The following is a 15416-nucleotide window of genomic DNA, read 5'->3' on the forward strand; positions in this document are numbered from 1 at the left end:
TTTCCACCTTCTGATTTCCCCAGATGTGAGCTAGCCGCCTGTTCTCACACCTTCCCTACCATGATGAACAGTTTCCCATAACCAGTCAGGCCAAATATATATTTTCTCCTCCAAGTTTCTTTCTGTGAGTTATTTTGTCAAAGCAATAAGGATAGTAACTGATCCACTACTAGTCTATCTTCATACTGGTCACTTGTGAGGGTAGAATCTGCATCTTATCCTCCATTTGTCTTGCTCCTAGACTTTGGAAGCCAATTAATTTTTTTAAAGTTGTGTAAGTCCAACAAAATCCCGTACAAGTTGCAGAAGAAGAGAGCAATGGTTCCAAAGCTCGCCTAAAATAAGTCTTTCTAGAGCAATGCTTCTCAACTGTCCTAAGGCTGCGACCCTTTAATACCTTCATGTTGTGGTGACCCCTAACCATGAAATTATTTTCATTGCTACTTCATAACTGTAATTTTGCTACTGTTGTGAATCATAACATCTGATATGCGACTCCTTTTAAAGGGTACTTCCCAAAGAGGGTGTGACCTACAGGTTGGGAACTGTTATTTAAGAGCATCTTCAGAAGCTGGGCTTGGGCTGGTGATATGGCTCAGAGGACACAGGCACTTTCTATCAACTCATAGGACCTGAGTTCTATCCCTGGAATCCATGTGGTTGAAGACGAGAACCAACTCCCACAAACTGTCCTCTGACCTCTATATATGTATTGTGGTATGCATATGCACGTGCACACACATAAACACACACACACACACACACAGAGAGAGAGAGAGAGAGAGAGAGAGAGAGAGAGAGAGAACTAAATGTAAAAATAAAATTTTAAAAAGCTATATTTGGTGACTCACATCTAATCCCAGCACTAGACGTCAGAGGCAGGAGAATTGCTGTGTGTCTGAGAGTACAAAGTGAGTTTCAAGCTAGTCAAGACTATGAAGTGACACCCTGTTTTCAAAGAAAAAAAATCAGAGTCATGAGCTGAGCAGGATAGGGGAATGAGACAGACATGGAATATTGATTGAGGCATTTATTTGACAGTCTTTCCCTCAATATTCTGAGAGATGTGTCCTTGACAAATTGAACACCTTTATGCAAAAAGGCAGAGCGACTGAGTCCATCCATTTGGAAGGAATCATAACAAAAAAATCACAAAAGAACGCTTGGTTTGGGGCTCCATGTGGCTTTAGTGTCTCACTGAGATCATAGTACAGGCAACATCTAAGGGTTGATCGGTACCTTCTGCATTGCAGGTTCGGGGTTGGAAGCTGTCTGCACAGCATCACATTTCATTGGAGGCACAGTCTTTTGGGAACTCAAAGCTGTCAAGAGAGCTCTCCTACAGATGACAGAATTATATTGTGGAAACCCACAACAGTTAAAATTTTCTGCAGGAAGTGTCATAGTCCTGCACTCAGGGTCAAAATTACCAGCTGCTGTGAACCATACACCACGGAAACTATAACATCTTAGTTTGGTAGCTGTTGATATGGAAGCGATTTGGGGGCGACCTAGACAGGGGCAGAGAGGAGAGATGTTTAAAATGCTCCCATGTGAAGCAGTGGTGGGAAGAAGCTGCCAAGAAAGATAATGCTGTGAGAGCCTGCAGGCAGGGAGTCCAAATCCCAAAAAGAAATGACGTGAGCATTTTCTGCACTGGTCAGACCATCGACCTAGTATCTAAGAGCTGCTAGAATTCATCTGGCTAGATTTTTGCCCTGAAATTTTAAAGGAAAAGAGGTGAAATGTGCCCAGAGGATAATGGCTATACCTAAATAAGCACTAAAAATAAAATAGATGTCAGAACAATAGAAGCCTGTTATCCATGTTTCCAACGCACTCTTCTGGTCACTCTTTGCTAGGCATGTGCAGTTGATACAGTAGAGGTACCAGGAGTAAGGAGACTTATCCTAAGCCACCTAGCTTTGGAGCTAGGGTTTTCCCCCAGACCATGATTCTCCATGTGTAAGTGTTGGTTCAAGCCTCAAGGCTCTAAAGAGATTGACCTGCAGAAATGCAGAAAGACGCCATGCACCAAAAGAATCCCATAGCTGCAGCCTGTGAGTCCCTCACCCAGGGTCTTGCTCCATACGGACTCTCCACATCTTAGCCACAGACTCTACCTCTGGAGTTTGGAGAGATTGGGTTAGAGTTCACTGGGGAATAATTCTCCCAGCATGTCACTCCATCTCCACCATCCACGTCTACCCTTCCTTCCTTCGGTGGTCTCGTGTGATGTGAGTGATGTAGCCATACAACCTGATGCTGACCCGCACAGCTCCATCATCCTGCCCCTCACAGACGCTCCTGCACTCAGAAACAATACCCTGATTATCATTCATTATTTCTACTTCTTAGCATTAAAACCCTTTTAATATGGCACTGAGGACCATTGGGGAGTTTTAAATTTCACGTCAGACCAGGATTTATGGGCCAGTTCTGAAATTTTACCTCTGGGCTCAATAATTGCAATTCCCTTTTAATCGCTCTCTTAGACACCTCAGTTAAAAGACTTCAATTATTTCTACACCGAGGCCACCTGGGACATGGCCAATCTGAATATTCAACTTGTGTCACCTCCATTTGGAGACCAACATCAAAGCTATAGTCACATAAACAGGCCAGAGGGTCTGTCTCCTCAGTTCTACCAAAGAATGTTGGATTCTTGGGAAAGGTTTGTCTTCTCCAGGGGGTGGGTTTGGAAAACAAGCCCTGATCCAACTCCACTCTCCCAACGTCGTATAGGAAGCAAGAGACAGATGAATTAGGATGTATATTCCCCACCCACGCTTGTTTTGAAAGTTGTGCAGTTCTGCAAGCATGTAAATGTATATAAGAAATCCTTCCATAGAAAGCAATGAAAGACCATGATGCTAAAGACGGGTGTTGTGCCCTAAAGAGGGCTGTGATGCCTTAAGAAAAAGAGAAAGCAGGTACTTTTGGAGGAAGCTTAGGGAAGTTGGAAAAGGACTTCATGCCAGTACAAGTACCAAGGACAGAGAGAGGGTACAGAAAGGGTAACTGCCTGCGGAAGGCCTTCTTGGCATCAAGGAGCAGAAAGCAAACTGTTGCTTTGCTCCCCAAAGAGCAGCTGATCAAGGTGCATGGAAGGAGGCTCAGGCAGGATACTGGGAATGGGCGTCGCTAGCAACACCGCCACTGAGATGCACTGAGTGCCTTGTATCTGGGGCCAGCAATTTGTACAACAGAAATGTGTAGCTCTGTGTCTAGAGTCTCTAATTACTGGGAAGGTTTCATTGTAGTCCCCAAACATCTGCTCCTGTTGGGAGACAGTGAGCTGGGTGAGGGACAGAGATCAGGACATGAAAAAGAGAGCTTCACCAAAGATACTAACACACACACTCCTCAAAAAGGAGAAAGAAATAATCCAGACAGGAATCCACTGAAGGGAGTCCTTAAATATTGTGATAGATGCTGAAGTGTTGCTACTCATAGTTGACTGCTAGTGGGGAGGGGAAGGACTCCATTGTCTTTAAGGGACTGGCCACTGGGAGTGTGGCCATGTTCAGTGAGTATAAAGGCAACACAAATTGGACTTGGTATATTTTGGGGGGAGAGGGCATGAGAGTGGGAGGGTGGACCTGGAAGGAACTGAAAGTAAGTGTAATTGGGGCGCATCATATGAAATTCCCAAATAATCAATAAATATATTGTATTGGGGAAACAAAGAGAGCAAGGGGTAAAAAGAGAAAAGCAAGTCCCAGAAGGTGCATTTATTAAGGATCCAATCTCACCACAGGGGAGAGATGGCTAAGAGGGAATGGAAGTTAAATCAGGAAGTAACCTAGGACATCAGGCAGAAGCCCTGCACAGTGACACAGGGATCTCCCTAATTTGGCAGGCACTGCCTACTGAAAGGCCCAACTTCTTAAAGGACTGGACTAAAACAAGAATGATCTACCTCTCCCAAGAATGCGGGCCCTTTGGCAATGGGCCAGGCTAGGGCATCTTCAAATGGAATGCAGTTGCCCAGGGCATGCAAGATAAGGCACTGGGGCACTGCTAGCAAATCTTATAGTTAGTATTATGTGATAGTACATTTTACTATTTAACACCATACTGACAGGATTGCATGGGACACATGTATTAAAGCTCCACTCTGCTCCTTACAACCCCATCTGCAACTCTCATATTTCTCTAGTAAGAGTCAGTTCTGGGCTCAGTAAACACCTCATGCTACACTTTTACAAACACCGCAGACATCCTGGCAACCTCCTCCTCCTCGGAGGCTGATTATTACTGACTCTTCAGCAATTTCTGCTTAGATAGTTATTCACAGTGCTGCATTGCAGGCCCTATGGTGGCCCTGGTGACATTCATAAACAGTGAGTATCCAGGCAGCTCATTCCTCAGACATCTCGTGAGAAGCAAGTTGAGTAAAACAGGATGTCCCATTTTTGTGGACATTTAGCTATTTCCCAAGCTAAATGACTGACCCAAACAAAACCCAGAAGCCAGCCCCTTCTAGAAAATGGCAGGCTCTGGCTTCCAAGGTCATGTCCAGTGTCAAAGGATTCTGAAGGGTCAGGGATTTCTTACTGTAAATACTCAAAAGTCCTCCGTACTCAGAAGATGAAAGGCAGAACTGGCCTTGTGCCTGGGCATTCCCGCCTAACCCAGCCTAGCCCTGGTCTTCCCAAAGTGCCTCTGTTCTTAGTGCAGGCTCCATGTTCCTTAAAAGTTTCAGGTCATGATCTGAAGCCAGATGAAAATTGATGGAGTCAGTTCCAGCCCAGAAATTGACTCCGAGGTAAAGCACAATCTCAAGGCTCCTTGGGCTGTTGTTTGCTGTGCTACAGAAATCACCCACTTGGCTAACACTCTAGAAGCCTGAAGCCCAAGCTCCACTAGTCACCTCAAGCATAGCTTAAAGGTATAAGCTCCTATGCAAGTCCAGGGGGACAGTGATGCCTGAGTGTAGTGGTTAAGGTTGATTGTCACCTAAACAGACTCTAAAATCAGTAGATAATAAGTCTGTGGGTATAGCTCTGAGAGATTATTGGGATGAGGTTAGCTGAGGTGGGACTCCCTCTCCCCTAAATGCAGACAGGTCCATTGTAAGGGCAGGGGTCTCTGACCAATGGAAAAGAGAAAGCTGGTTGCTAAGCACTGCCCTTCTGTACGGTCTGCTCCCTGCCTATGATGCAGGTGACCAGCTGCCTCTCTCATTTCCCTTGACCATCGCCACCATGATGGCCTGGACTCAGGAGCCAAAACAATCCATCCCCTTCTTCAGTTGTTTTCACCACAGCAAGGAGACAAGTAAGTGATACACCAGCTCACTAGCAAAGGAGCCCTGGTGCCATTGTACAGAGGAGCCTCCCTGTGATTCTGTTCATCCAGGAGGCAGAGGCAAATGTAAGAGAACACAGTGTGTGGCTTTGGGGGTACTAGTTACTGTCCTGTTGCTATGATAAAATGTCATAACCAAAGACAACTTATGTAAACAAGCAGTTGCTTTGGTCTTAGGGTTCCAGAAGGGGAGCCCATACTGGTGGTGACGGCACGGCAGCAGATGATTTAAGGCTTCAGTCAGTATCAGGGGCACAGGGCACAAGTCAACAACTACTGCCTTTCTTGCCCTCTGTAATGAGAACAAGAGAAGTCACACAAATAACACAAATGTCACCACCTTCAAGAAGCATTTCTAAGACTTCTGTACAGGATTGGGTTCCTCCTGCCACTGTTCTGTCTGACAGTTACCTGACCAAACCATTGAACTGTATGCCTACCATGATGTCAAGGTGAGCCTTGGTAAGTGAAGACCAACTCAGTGGGCAAAAAGGTAGAAAACAGGACTTAGATACAGAGAATAACACTGGCAACAAGGGCAGAGACATGGAGCCCCTTGCCATGTGCAGTAAGCCATCAGCAGGACTGAGGGCTGGGAGAACCCTGGTTATGTTTGAGTTTCAAGATCATCCCAGACCCTGATTCCAAAATGGCTTCAGAGTACAGGTTGATGTAGCCTTGAGATTCAGTCTTTGAGAAACAGCCCATTGTTCCAAGGAGCTGAGCTACTAACAGGACTAAACGTGGCAAGAGCCAAAACTTAGGACAGATTTGGAATCTCTCAACCCTGCTATGACATCATTGTCCACGATACTTAGTGTCTGTTCTGGGTAGTAGACCTTGGCAGATCCTGTGCCCCAAAGGGCCTGAGGCCCCTTCTGTTCATCAAATCTGCTGTCAACTGTCTTCTCAGTCCTGGATGGCCACCCCAGCAGAGCTGCAGAATGAGTACAGTTTGAAATATGCACCATCAATTCGGATGATTGGGTACAAGTCTGCAGGTTCTTCTTACCAAGTATCCCCAGTTCTTTTTGCCCTTTAATGGCTGAACACTGATTCCAGTCCCAGATTTTGCCTGTGGGAACCACAGTTCATAGGCGGGCCCACCTACCAACTGTATAAAGTTTCAGTCCACCGACTTGACTTGGCCAGAGATTTATGACTGACATGGAGCCTCTGAGTAAAGGCATCCGCATTTTGTTTGGCTCAGAGGCTTGAATTCTTTTTTCAGACCAATCAATCTATTAACACACCAAGTGACATTTAGGCTGCCTCTCTGGGGAGCAGGCTGGGCTTCTGAGTGTTCAGAGAGCATGCAGCGTTACAGTTCTGAGATTGGGAATTCTGCGAAAAGAGCTAAAAGGGGGTGAGGTGGTGGCCAAGGATGGCTGCTTCAGCCCTGACCCCACTCAGGGTCACTCAGGACCCAGGGTTCAAGACAGAAGCAGGCTGTACTGATGGAGGGAATCTACAGAAATAACACTTCATATTTCAATGCCGTCTTCATTCCTTTCCTTGAGATGATGTATATGAAAGAAAAGTGCAGGCACCAGAACAGATCTGGCTTGTGTTTGAAAAGAATGGAAGGTTAAAGAGCGAGAGTGAGAGAGAGAGAGAGAATAAGGAACCAAATTCAGGGTCCCATAGCTGGGTGAGATGCCCACACCTCTTTGGAAAAGGAATTCAAAAAGCAAAAGGAAGGTAATACCTGACTCTAATCAGAGACTACCTACCACCTACCCTGCCAGAAAGACTGCCTTTTGCTTTTGCAGCATGGGAAACCTTGATGGGTCCCTCTCACACTCTTCTAAAATCTCTCACTTCTGAGGTACCAGCGCAGAACAAATCAATTCTCTTCTCACACTCTCTGCCCCAAATCCAGTTGAGTCCCCCTCAATCCCTCAGCCCCCTGGAAGCTTCACCATATAGCTGCAGAAGGACCTAAAGGATATGGAGTTGCTTGAAACCAAATCTAAAATCTAGAGGAAGAAGAGCTTCAGGGTCTCAGGGTCACCTCCCTTAGCTTGAGATTTTCCTTCGTTGCTACTGAAGGGAAAACACACTTTGAATCTTCCATGGACTTCTTGATACAAATCAAAGCATGGGAGAACCCCTCCTAGACCCATCATGAGATTGGGGTCTGTAGCTGCTTGGGAATCGGCTTCTATCCTGGAATGTCATGTTTCAGTTTACGAGGTACAAACGTGAGCTAATCTGCCCATGGTTTGACTATTTGGTGTCAGGCCATGCCATCATCTTTACTTCCAGTGTAGCCTGTGACCAGAGCTCCATACTGGTTGTCACGTCCGTCACACTCAGACACTCTTCCTTCATCTGTGAAACTCGGCCTCAGCTTCTCAAAAGAGGAAGTAATTTCAAAATACTTTGGAAGCTCTCTGGATTTCAAGCACTTACCCTCTGATCTCTTCCGTTGTCCTATTCAGATGTAATTTGACGTCGACATTTGCAAGTGACTTAATCCAGTCTGTCCTAACTCATCCACTGTCTGTCACATCAGCTTAATGAGTTCACCAGCATGAGCCAGTTTGAACAGGTCTGGGCAGGTATAACTGATACTCAGTAGGTATAACTCAAGTGATGGGGATAGAGACTGGAGATGTCAGGTACTGGGAACAACTTGAACACGGGTAACATTTGGAGAACATTTACAGACTGCGAAGTGGCGTGCTGATCCAGCAGGCAAATTGGTCACGGAGACTAGTTAAGAATACTTCTATCACAAGTTTCCCTCGCAATTGCAAATAGGAAATTCAGGCACAGAGAGGTTAGGTGGCTGGCCTGAGGTCACATGGCCAGTAAGAGGCAGAAATGAGATTATAAATCAGAAAGTCTGGCTCTAAAGTTTTTGTTCCTAAGAAATATAGTTTTCTTAAAGGAAGGGTGAGAAATGGAAAGAGGTGGAAAGAAAGAAAGGAAGAGTTAAGGAAGTAGAAGAGGAGAAAAAAGAGGGAAGGAAAGGGAAGAGGGAGACCGGAGGGACAGAGGGGGGAGGGAGACAAAGATAACTAAAAGGAGCTGAGAGAGAGAGAGAGAGAGAGAGAGAGAGAGAGAGAGAGAGAGAGAGAGAGAGAGAGAGAGAGATGAATGTGTGCATGTTTGCACATACTTCGGGAGCATGTATTCATGTGCTTATGTGTATGGAGGTCAGAAGTCAATTTCATTATTTCATATGTCTTCCTCAGTTGCCCTCTATTTTATTTTTTTGAGACAGGGTCTCTTGGTTGCTGGTTTGGCTAGGCTGCCTCCCAGTGAACTTCACTGGTCTATGGGTCTCCAATTCCTCTCCCCTCAGCACTGGAGTGACAAATATCTACTATAGCACCTTGTTTTCACATGGGTACTGGGGGTCCAAACTCAGGTCCCCAGACAAGCGCTTTATTACCCAAGTCTAACCTCTAGGGCATTGGATGAAAGACACACAGTATTAGTAGAGAAAATGTGTAAGCCAGAGAGGATTTCACCTGAGAATTTACACTGGTTGGACATTTTCCTCTTTGTATGTGTCACAAAAATTCTTTACATGCAGGCTGACTTAAGGGAAACATATGACACAGTGATGAACAGTTTTACCTGCTATGAAATTACCACAAAGTACACTTTAAGGAAAATGTGAAAGGTATGTGTGTACTTCCTGTCAGGATGCGGGGACAGTTGGTGTCCTGTCCTCCTGTATTAATCTAGACAAGCTCCCACTGGCTTGGATCTTTGTTTCACACCTTCTCACCTGAGCTGAACCTGAGAGAGAGAGAGAGAGAGAGAGAGAGAGAGAGAGAGAGAGAGAGAGAACAAAGACACAGCAGAAGAATGTCAGCTGTGTGGCACAAACTGTGACGGGATTACACTTCATAATAACCAGCACCACACCACTGAGTTCCCTGTGACAGGGACTTGGATACATACTTGTCTGATTCATATAGCCTCTGCCACCCCAGCCTAACTCATGACTTTGTCTGTCTCCGCTAGAGGGTTCATTACCACCTAACAGTATAGCTGTCAGGGCCAGTCCAGAACATGAAGCTGGCTGTGTCTTAAAGTTTCACTTCCCCAGCCATGTTTTCCACTGCTAGAAATTGAAATAAAGATTGTGGTAGATTGGTCTAACCTCAAGGACCTTAGCAGGATGGATAAGATGTTGTTCTTAAAGACTCAGATACACTATTTAGTATGTCAGACCCCAGCTCAAAGCAGAGCCTAGATTGACTCTCAATGAATGTTAACAGCATTATTTATCTCTGCATCAATGCTGCTAGCGTGACTGTTATTACCGTTACAGGCAATGTTTGTATTGACTTGACCTGTAAGGTAGAGAGCGTTAGTGTATCAGATAGAATTTTTCCTCTTTGATAACTTAAGTACCCCCAGGTCTTGATTGTATAATTCTCTGATTTGTTCTTGTAGGCTCTTGGCAAATGCAGCTACCATGAATTACTTGATGTGGTAACCATGTGGTTTTATGTCCTGCCCCCTCCCTGAATCACCCTAGTCTCCTCAACCCCCGTTCTTTGGTACCTCCTCACAGGAAAGTCACTGCTATCACCTGGACAGATGATGGTTATCGTTAGTGAGTGAACGTGAATTTTTAGATTCATTCACCTCCACTACCACATAATTTTTGCCCAAGAATGTCAGAATAGTGTCAGATTTAATAGAAATATGTTCAGTTTTTTCTCCTCTCCTTCAGCAAATATTGGCTGAGCAGCCACGTTACATAAGACACGATGCTAAAGGATCCATCATCTTGCCAGGGAGAAGGTAGGGAAGTGAGACACATGGATCATCCTCCCTCTGGAGTTCAATAAAAAAAAAAACAACAAAAACATTTCCTCTCACCAGACGGGACCACTGTGTATTCAGAACATACACTCTCTGTCCAGCTTCTGCCTGGGTATTTGTGCCAGTCTGTACCCCCAACTCCCCAATTCCTGCCTCATTTTCACAACCCGACATCAGGTGATATCTGTTCTGATCAGGCAGTCTGAGCTACCACTCTGTCTGCCATGCCTCGTACCTATACACCACTCCCTTAGCTCTGATGCCCTGTCGTTCATTATAAACTTCGGTGTGTATTTTTTCCTCACTAGTCTGTAAGCTATTCAAGTGCAAGATAAATGTTAAACTCTTTGTAGCCCCACAATAAACTTGAGTATGCAGCAATGCACAGTAACCCCTGAAGAATGGTGGTGTGTCCGCAAATGTTAATTGTGATAAAGCAACAATCATCTTCTTCCAGGCTTCAGGAATCTACAAGGGTGAAAGAGATGCTTGTCTGAAATGTGGATGGTCCTTTTCTCAGTTCTGAGAAGATGATCTAACGCTAACAGTTCTTCTTGTAGGGATGTCTCAACACAATTTCTTAGAGTTGTGTTTCTCATATGAAGACCCACTTATGTTTTTCTTTATTTAAACAAGCACAGTGGCTGTTAATTCAGGAATCCTTAGTGTTCTTCTTACTGTCCTTTATGTCCCATCCTTTCAGCCCTACATCTCATAGAGAAAGTGACTTGCATATGTTTACCTGGGCCAGTATGATTCCATAATGAAGGCTGTGGTCTTCTGTAAGAAAAAAATACCCCTTGTTGAGGACCTACTATGTGAGAAGAACTCATCTTGCTACCTTGCCTGAGTCTTTCTCACAGATGCTCAGCACAATCTAGCAAGCCAAGCATTGTGGTCTACATCTTAGTTATTTGGTGTGGATAGTTATATGGGATGGGATAGTTGGTTGGTTGGTTGGTTGGTTGGTTGGTTGGTTGGTTGGTTGAGAGAGAGTATTGCTGCATATTACAGGATGACCTTGAACTCATTTTGTGACCTCTATCTTAAAAAAGTTGGGAAACTGAAACCCATAGAAGTTAAATCATTAAGATGGCATAGCTAATACACTGTAAAGCTGAGAACTGCTCTCACCTCCCAGCAGTTAAAACCCATCTCTGAGAAACATTTCCTATGAATAGCTTGTTTGAGGATAGTTCCATCATTCAGAGCAGCCTGATGTTGATAGTATACACACTGAGACACTGCCCAAAAACAAAGATACATTCTATGTCTTGTCAATACCATCCATGACCACAAGCTATCATAAAATGTCCTTCCATTCAATGATTAAAATAAGTTGGTATCTTCATTCTCTTGAATCATGGCTGCCATCCCTTACTAATAAATACTAATAAGACTTTATTAGTATTTTGCCCTACAGCAAATGTTACAAGGCAGCTCCCTTTAAGTATGTAGGGACTGGTTGAAAGCAATGGAAACCTGAGAAAGTTCTTTCATTTCTATATCAGATCTTCTTAGTATTTTTCTATGGATTTCTTATCCCACTGCCTGCCCAATGTCTAGTCTTTAAAAAACATGCCAGTGATCCATCTGGCAGTGCCAAGTACATATGCCCTTCTCTGTCTCTGTCACCTTACTGATGGAAATGCAATTGAGTAGGCAAATTGATCCATAGACCATGCTATCTCTGAAGCAGGAAGCAGCACTGTATTTTATTTGCGGGTAACTCAAAGTATGGCTTTGAACAAGTCTCCATTTCTCTGAAAGATCAAGACAGAGCCTTTGTGTGTAAATAGATCTGGGATTGAAGACTGATTGCTCTTATCCAAACTCTATAAGATATCGTTTGTTAGTTGTGGCTTCCAGAGTTTTCATAAAACACTAGAACTATTTACATGCCAGTCAATTAAGAGTCATAGAGAACTTTCATCCCAATGGCTACATTTAGTTAATGAAGAAAGTTACACCCAAGGAAGTGTGGAAAATTGTCTAAGCCTAAGCAAGCTCCAAATCAGAATAAAAAACTTTTCTCTGCCAGGTTAGAAATCATCTTTGGTATTCAAAACAGACTTTTTTGCTTTTGTTTGTTTGTTTGTTTGTTTGGTTGGTTGGTTGGTTGGTTGGTTGGCTGGCTGGCTGGTTGGTTGGTTGGTTGGTTGGTTGGTTGGTTGGTTGGCTGATTAGAGGTTCTTTTGATATCCTCTAATGTATTCTTCACATTGTAATCACTAAGAAAAGTGGATAGGCAGGGTTTTCCTCAAGAGAAAAAAGTCTTGCAAAATTACAGACACTTTCTTGAGAAAAAAAATGGTCGAAAAACATGCAAAATTTTAGACATTTTCAGAAAAGTGTCTCATCCAAAGTCATCAGGAAAATGAGAGGCAGAGGCAGAATGTGGAACTGGAGAGCTCCAGAGAGACGTGTGGAAGATAATGGATTGTGACAGTCTGTCCATACACCCTTTTTGGCTTCCTAAAGTCCAGGTGGACGCCCACACTGTCATAATGATTGATTGTAGCACCCGAACTAGAATGTCACAAATCCCCAGCACGTGGATCTAGTTGCACATCTGTTTCCAGAGAGTTCTAGGTCAGAATACAACCTTTCCCTTCTGAGGATAAATTGAGTTGCCAACAGTCAAATCAGGAAAAGTAAGGCCCTAATGTACCGGGTTTGTGACCACTGGGAGCCAAGCAAAGAAGATGGGAAGCAGGGAGAGACAAGTTTAGATCCATTTTTCTTCACCAAGCCTTTGGGCTGTCTCTTAAACAAATCTGACCCTAGGTACAAGCTTGCCTTTTCCTGGTCCCAGCTTCCCTGGATATAAAATACATGTTTGGCAACTGCTCGGAAACTTATTAAAGTTTCGGCAGTCAACTATGAGAGGCCAGAGGATTTCAGGCAAAAGTTATTGCACCGGTAACTCAGAAACTAATTCCTAAAACTCCTGACACATTTATCCAGAGGGCAAATGCCAATACAGAAATGGAAATCATTGTCAAGGGCCACTGTGTACCTGGAATTAAAATCCATCATTCTCAGAGCGGAGAGCTAAGATTTGGGCAGAATATAAGAGTACTCCCACCTTTCAAGACCACCTTCCCTCCAAACTAGAGCCCTTTATGGTTGAGAAGAACATGGCCAATGCTGTATTCTCCGCTCATTTGTTTTTCTTTCCTTAAGAAGCCCTCCTTACATTTTCCTTTCAAATATTTCTTTCTCTGACAGTGGCACATTTAAACTAAAAAGCCTCCTATTCCTTATTCAATTGCACCGGGTTTATTTGGGATGGAAACCCTGCTGGGGACTGTAACGGAAAGCAAACTTTACAGCAGCAATAATCCCGTCTACAGCGTCTATTGTGGGGAAACTTAATATACTTTTATTAAATGGCTGAGGACTTGACTCCAGCGATCTGAATTAACTACAGAAAAGCATAGAGACAGAACAAAAGTCCCCACTTCATCCAACAGACATCCACTTCATGCCCCACAACCCTGCCTAGCAGGAACCACCTCTTGAGAGACACCTCTGAGAAGGGTCAATGTTGCCTTAAGCAAAAATGTTATCGCCAAAAGTGAACTAAGACAGGGCTAGGGAAATGGCTCCGTCGGCAAAATGCTTTCTAAGTGAGCATAGGAGACTGTGTTTGGATAAAATCTGGGTGTGGTGCCTGCTGAGGAACAAAAACAGGCAGGTCCCCAGGGCTCCCTGCACTGTCAGTCTAATCAAAATGACCAAGTCTAGGTTCCATGACAGGCCCTGCCTTAAGAGCTAAGGTTGAGCATAAGTCAGGAAGATACCCAGTGTTGACCTCTGATCCCCACCCACATCTACATGCACATCCATGCATCCACACAAACACACAGAGACACACACCCACTTACATGCACCTCTATGTATCCACACAGAAACACAGAGACACAGACACAGACATAAAGGAAAAGGGAAAACCAGAAAGGAAGACAGGTTAGGGTGTTAGTAAGTAAATGCAGAACTGGACTCTCGGCCTCACTGAGGCACAGGAGAGAACACTTCAGAGTTGAAATGGACACACACTGACCTGGATTGCAGTCATTTAGGTAATTACACAGAGTAGCTTTGGCACAATCGCGACAGAGAAGAAAGAAAAAGCGATGTCTGAGATACGACAAAACGCAACCAGTGAATGACAGCATCATGTGTATGTATTTATCGCCTCCAGACATGGACTGAGTGGGAACGTACTGTCACAGACAGACACGTGTATGATGGGACCATTTGTGTAAAGTGACAGCTGAAGGTAGTGACCATGGCTGCCTCCAGACAACGGGTGCCTTGAGTTATTTTCTAAGTTGCTAGAAGCTTAACTTGTTTTATTTTATTATTTTTACAGCAAACATCATTTTATATTTTGATGTGTGGGCTTAAATAAAAGCTTTTCAAACAAAAAGGTTAGGGTTTCTCCCTTCAACTCCTTGCTTTTTATACAGCCCTACTTAAGCTCAACCTGGTAGTGATAAAATATAGGATACTGTAATATGATCTCATCATTATATAACCCTGTCAAAAACCTCTAATTTATACTTTCATTTATCAAATTATATACTTTCAGTGGGAGCAATTTATAATGTGCTAATTACGCTTCAATAAAAAAATTGTTTTTAAAGGAAGACAATTTCTATTCCTCACAGAATATTGTTTACCTATACAATTGTAAATGAACATATGTTCTTTCCTTCCCTTACTTCCTTTTCCTCTCATGTGTATGTATGTATGTGTATGTGTGTATGTACATATGTATGTAGGTATATATGTATGTATACTGTGAATTATGTCTGAGTCAATATTGAAAAGAAAATTGGATATTCCAGTAAGTGACAGCGGTTTATCCCAAGAGGTTGCCAGTATGAGCACAGTGTAGCAGGCTATCCCAAGAGGTTGCCAGTATGAGCACAGTGTAGCAGGCTATCCCAAGAGGTTACCAACATGGGCATGATGTAAGAAGGCTCCTTTGGCTGGTCCTCTGCTCTCTGGCTGTGTCAGCTTCTGAGAGCACAGACAGATGCAGAGCTCACCAGCTATCCCACTTCTGTCTGCTGTTTGCACTGCTGCTCAAAGTCCATGTCAATCTTGGATGCCTTTCACCCCAAAGTACATGCTTGAGTGCACTTTAATTTTGCTGCAGTAAATAAATGCTCCTCACTAGCCTCCCGTAAGTAACCACATAGCAAACCTGGGGATTGAGACTTTGGAAGCAGATAACAGAGCCCAAACCGAGTGTTGTTTCAAAGTGATAATTATGAATAGGCTGGTAATGTTTTGGA

At 43.8% G+C, this 15416-nt stretch overlaps 1 protein-coding gene across 2 annotated transcripts in view; it reads left to right on the forward strand.

Annotated features, from left to right (window-relative positions):
* Positions 1 to 15416, forward strand: part of Alk (ALK receptor tyrosine kinase) — a 719717-nt gene that overhangs the window by 515647 nt on the left and 188654 nt on the right. The gene's annotated exons all lie outside the window — the stretch shown is intronic.

The sequence above is a fragment of the Rattus norvegicus genome, chromosome 6 (assembly GCF_021556685.1).
Source record: "Rattus norvegicus strain SHRSP/BbbUtx chromosome 6, alternate assembly SHRSP_T2T, whole genome shotgun sequence".
NCBI lineage: Eukaryota > Metazoa > Chordata > Mammalia > Rodentia > Muridae > Rattus > Rattus norvegicus.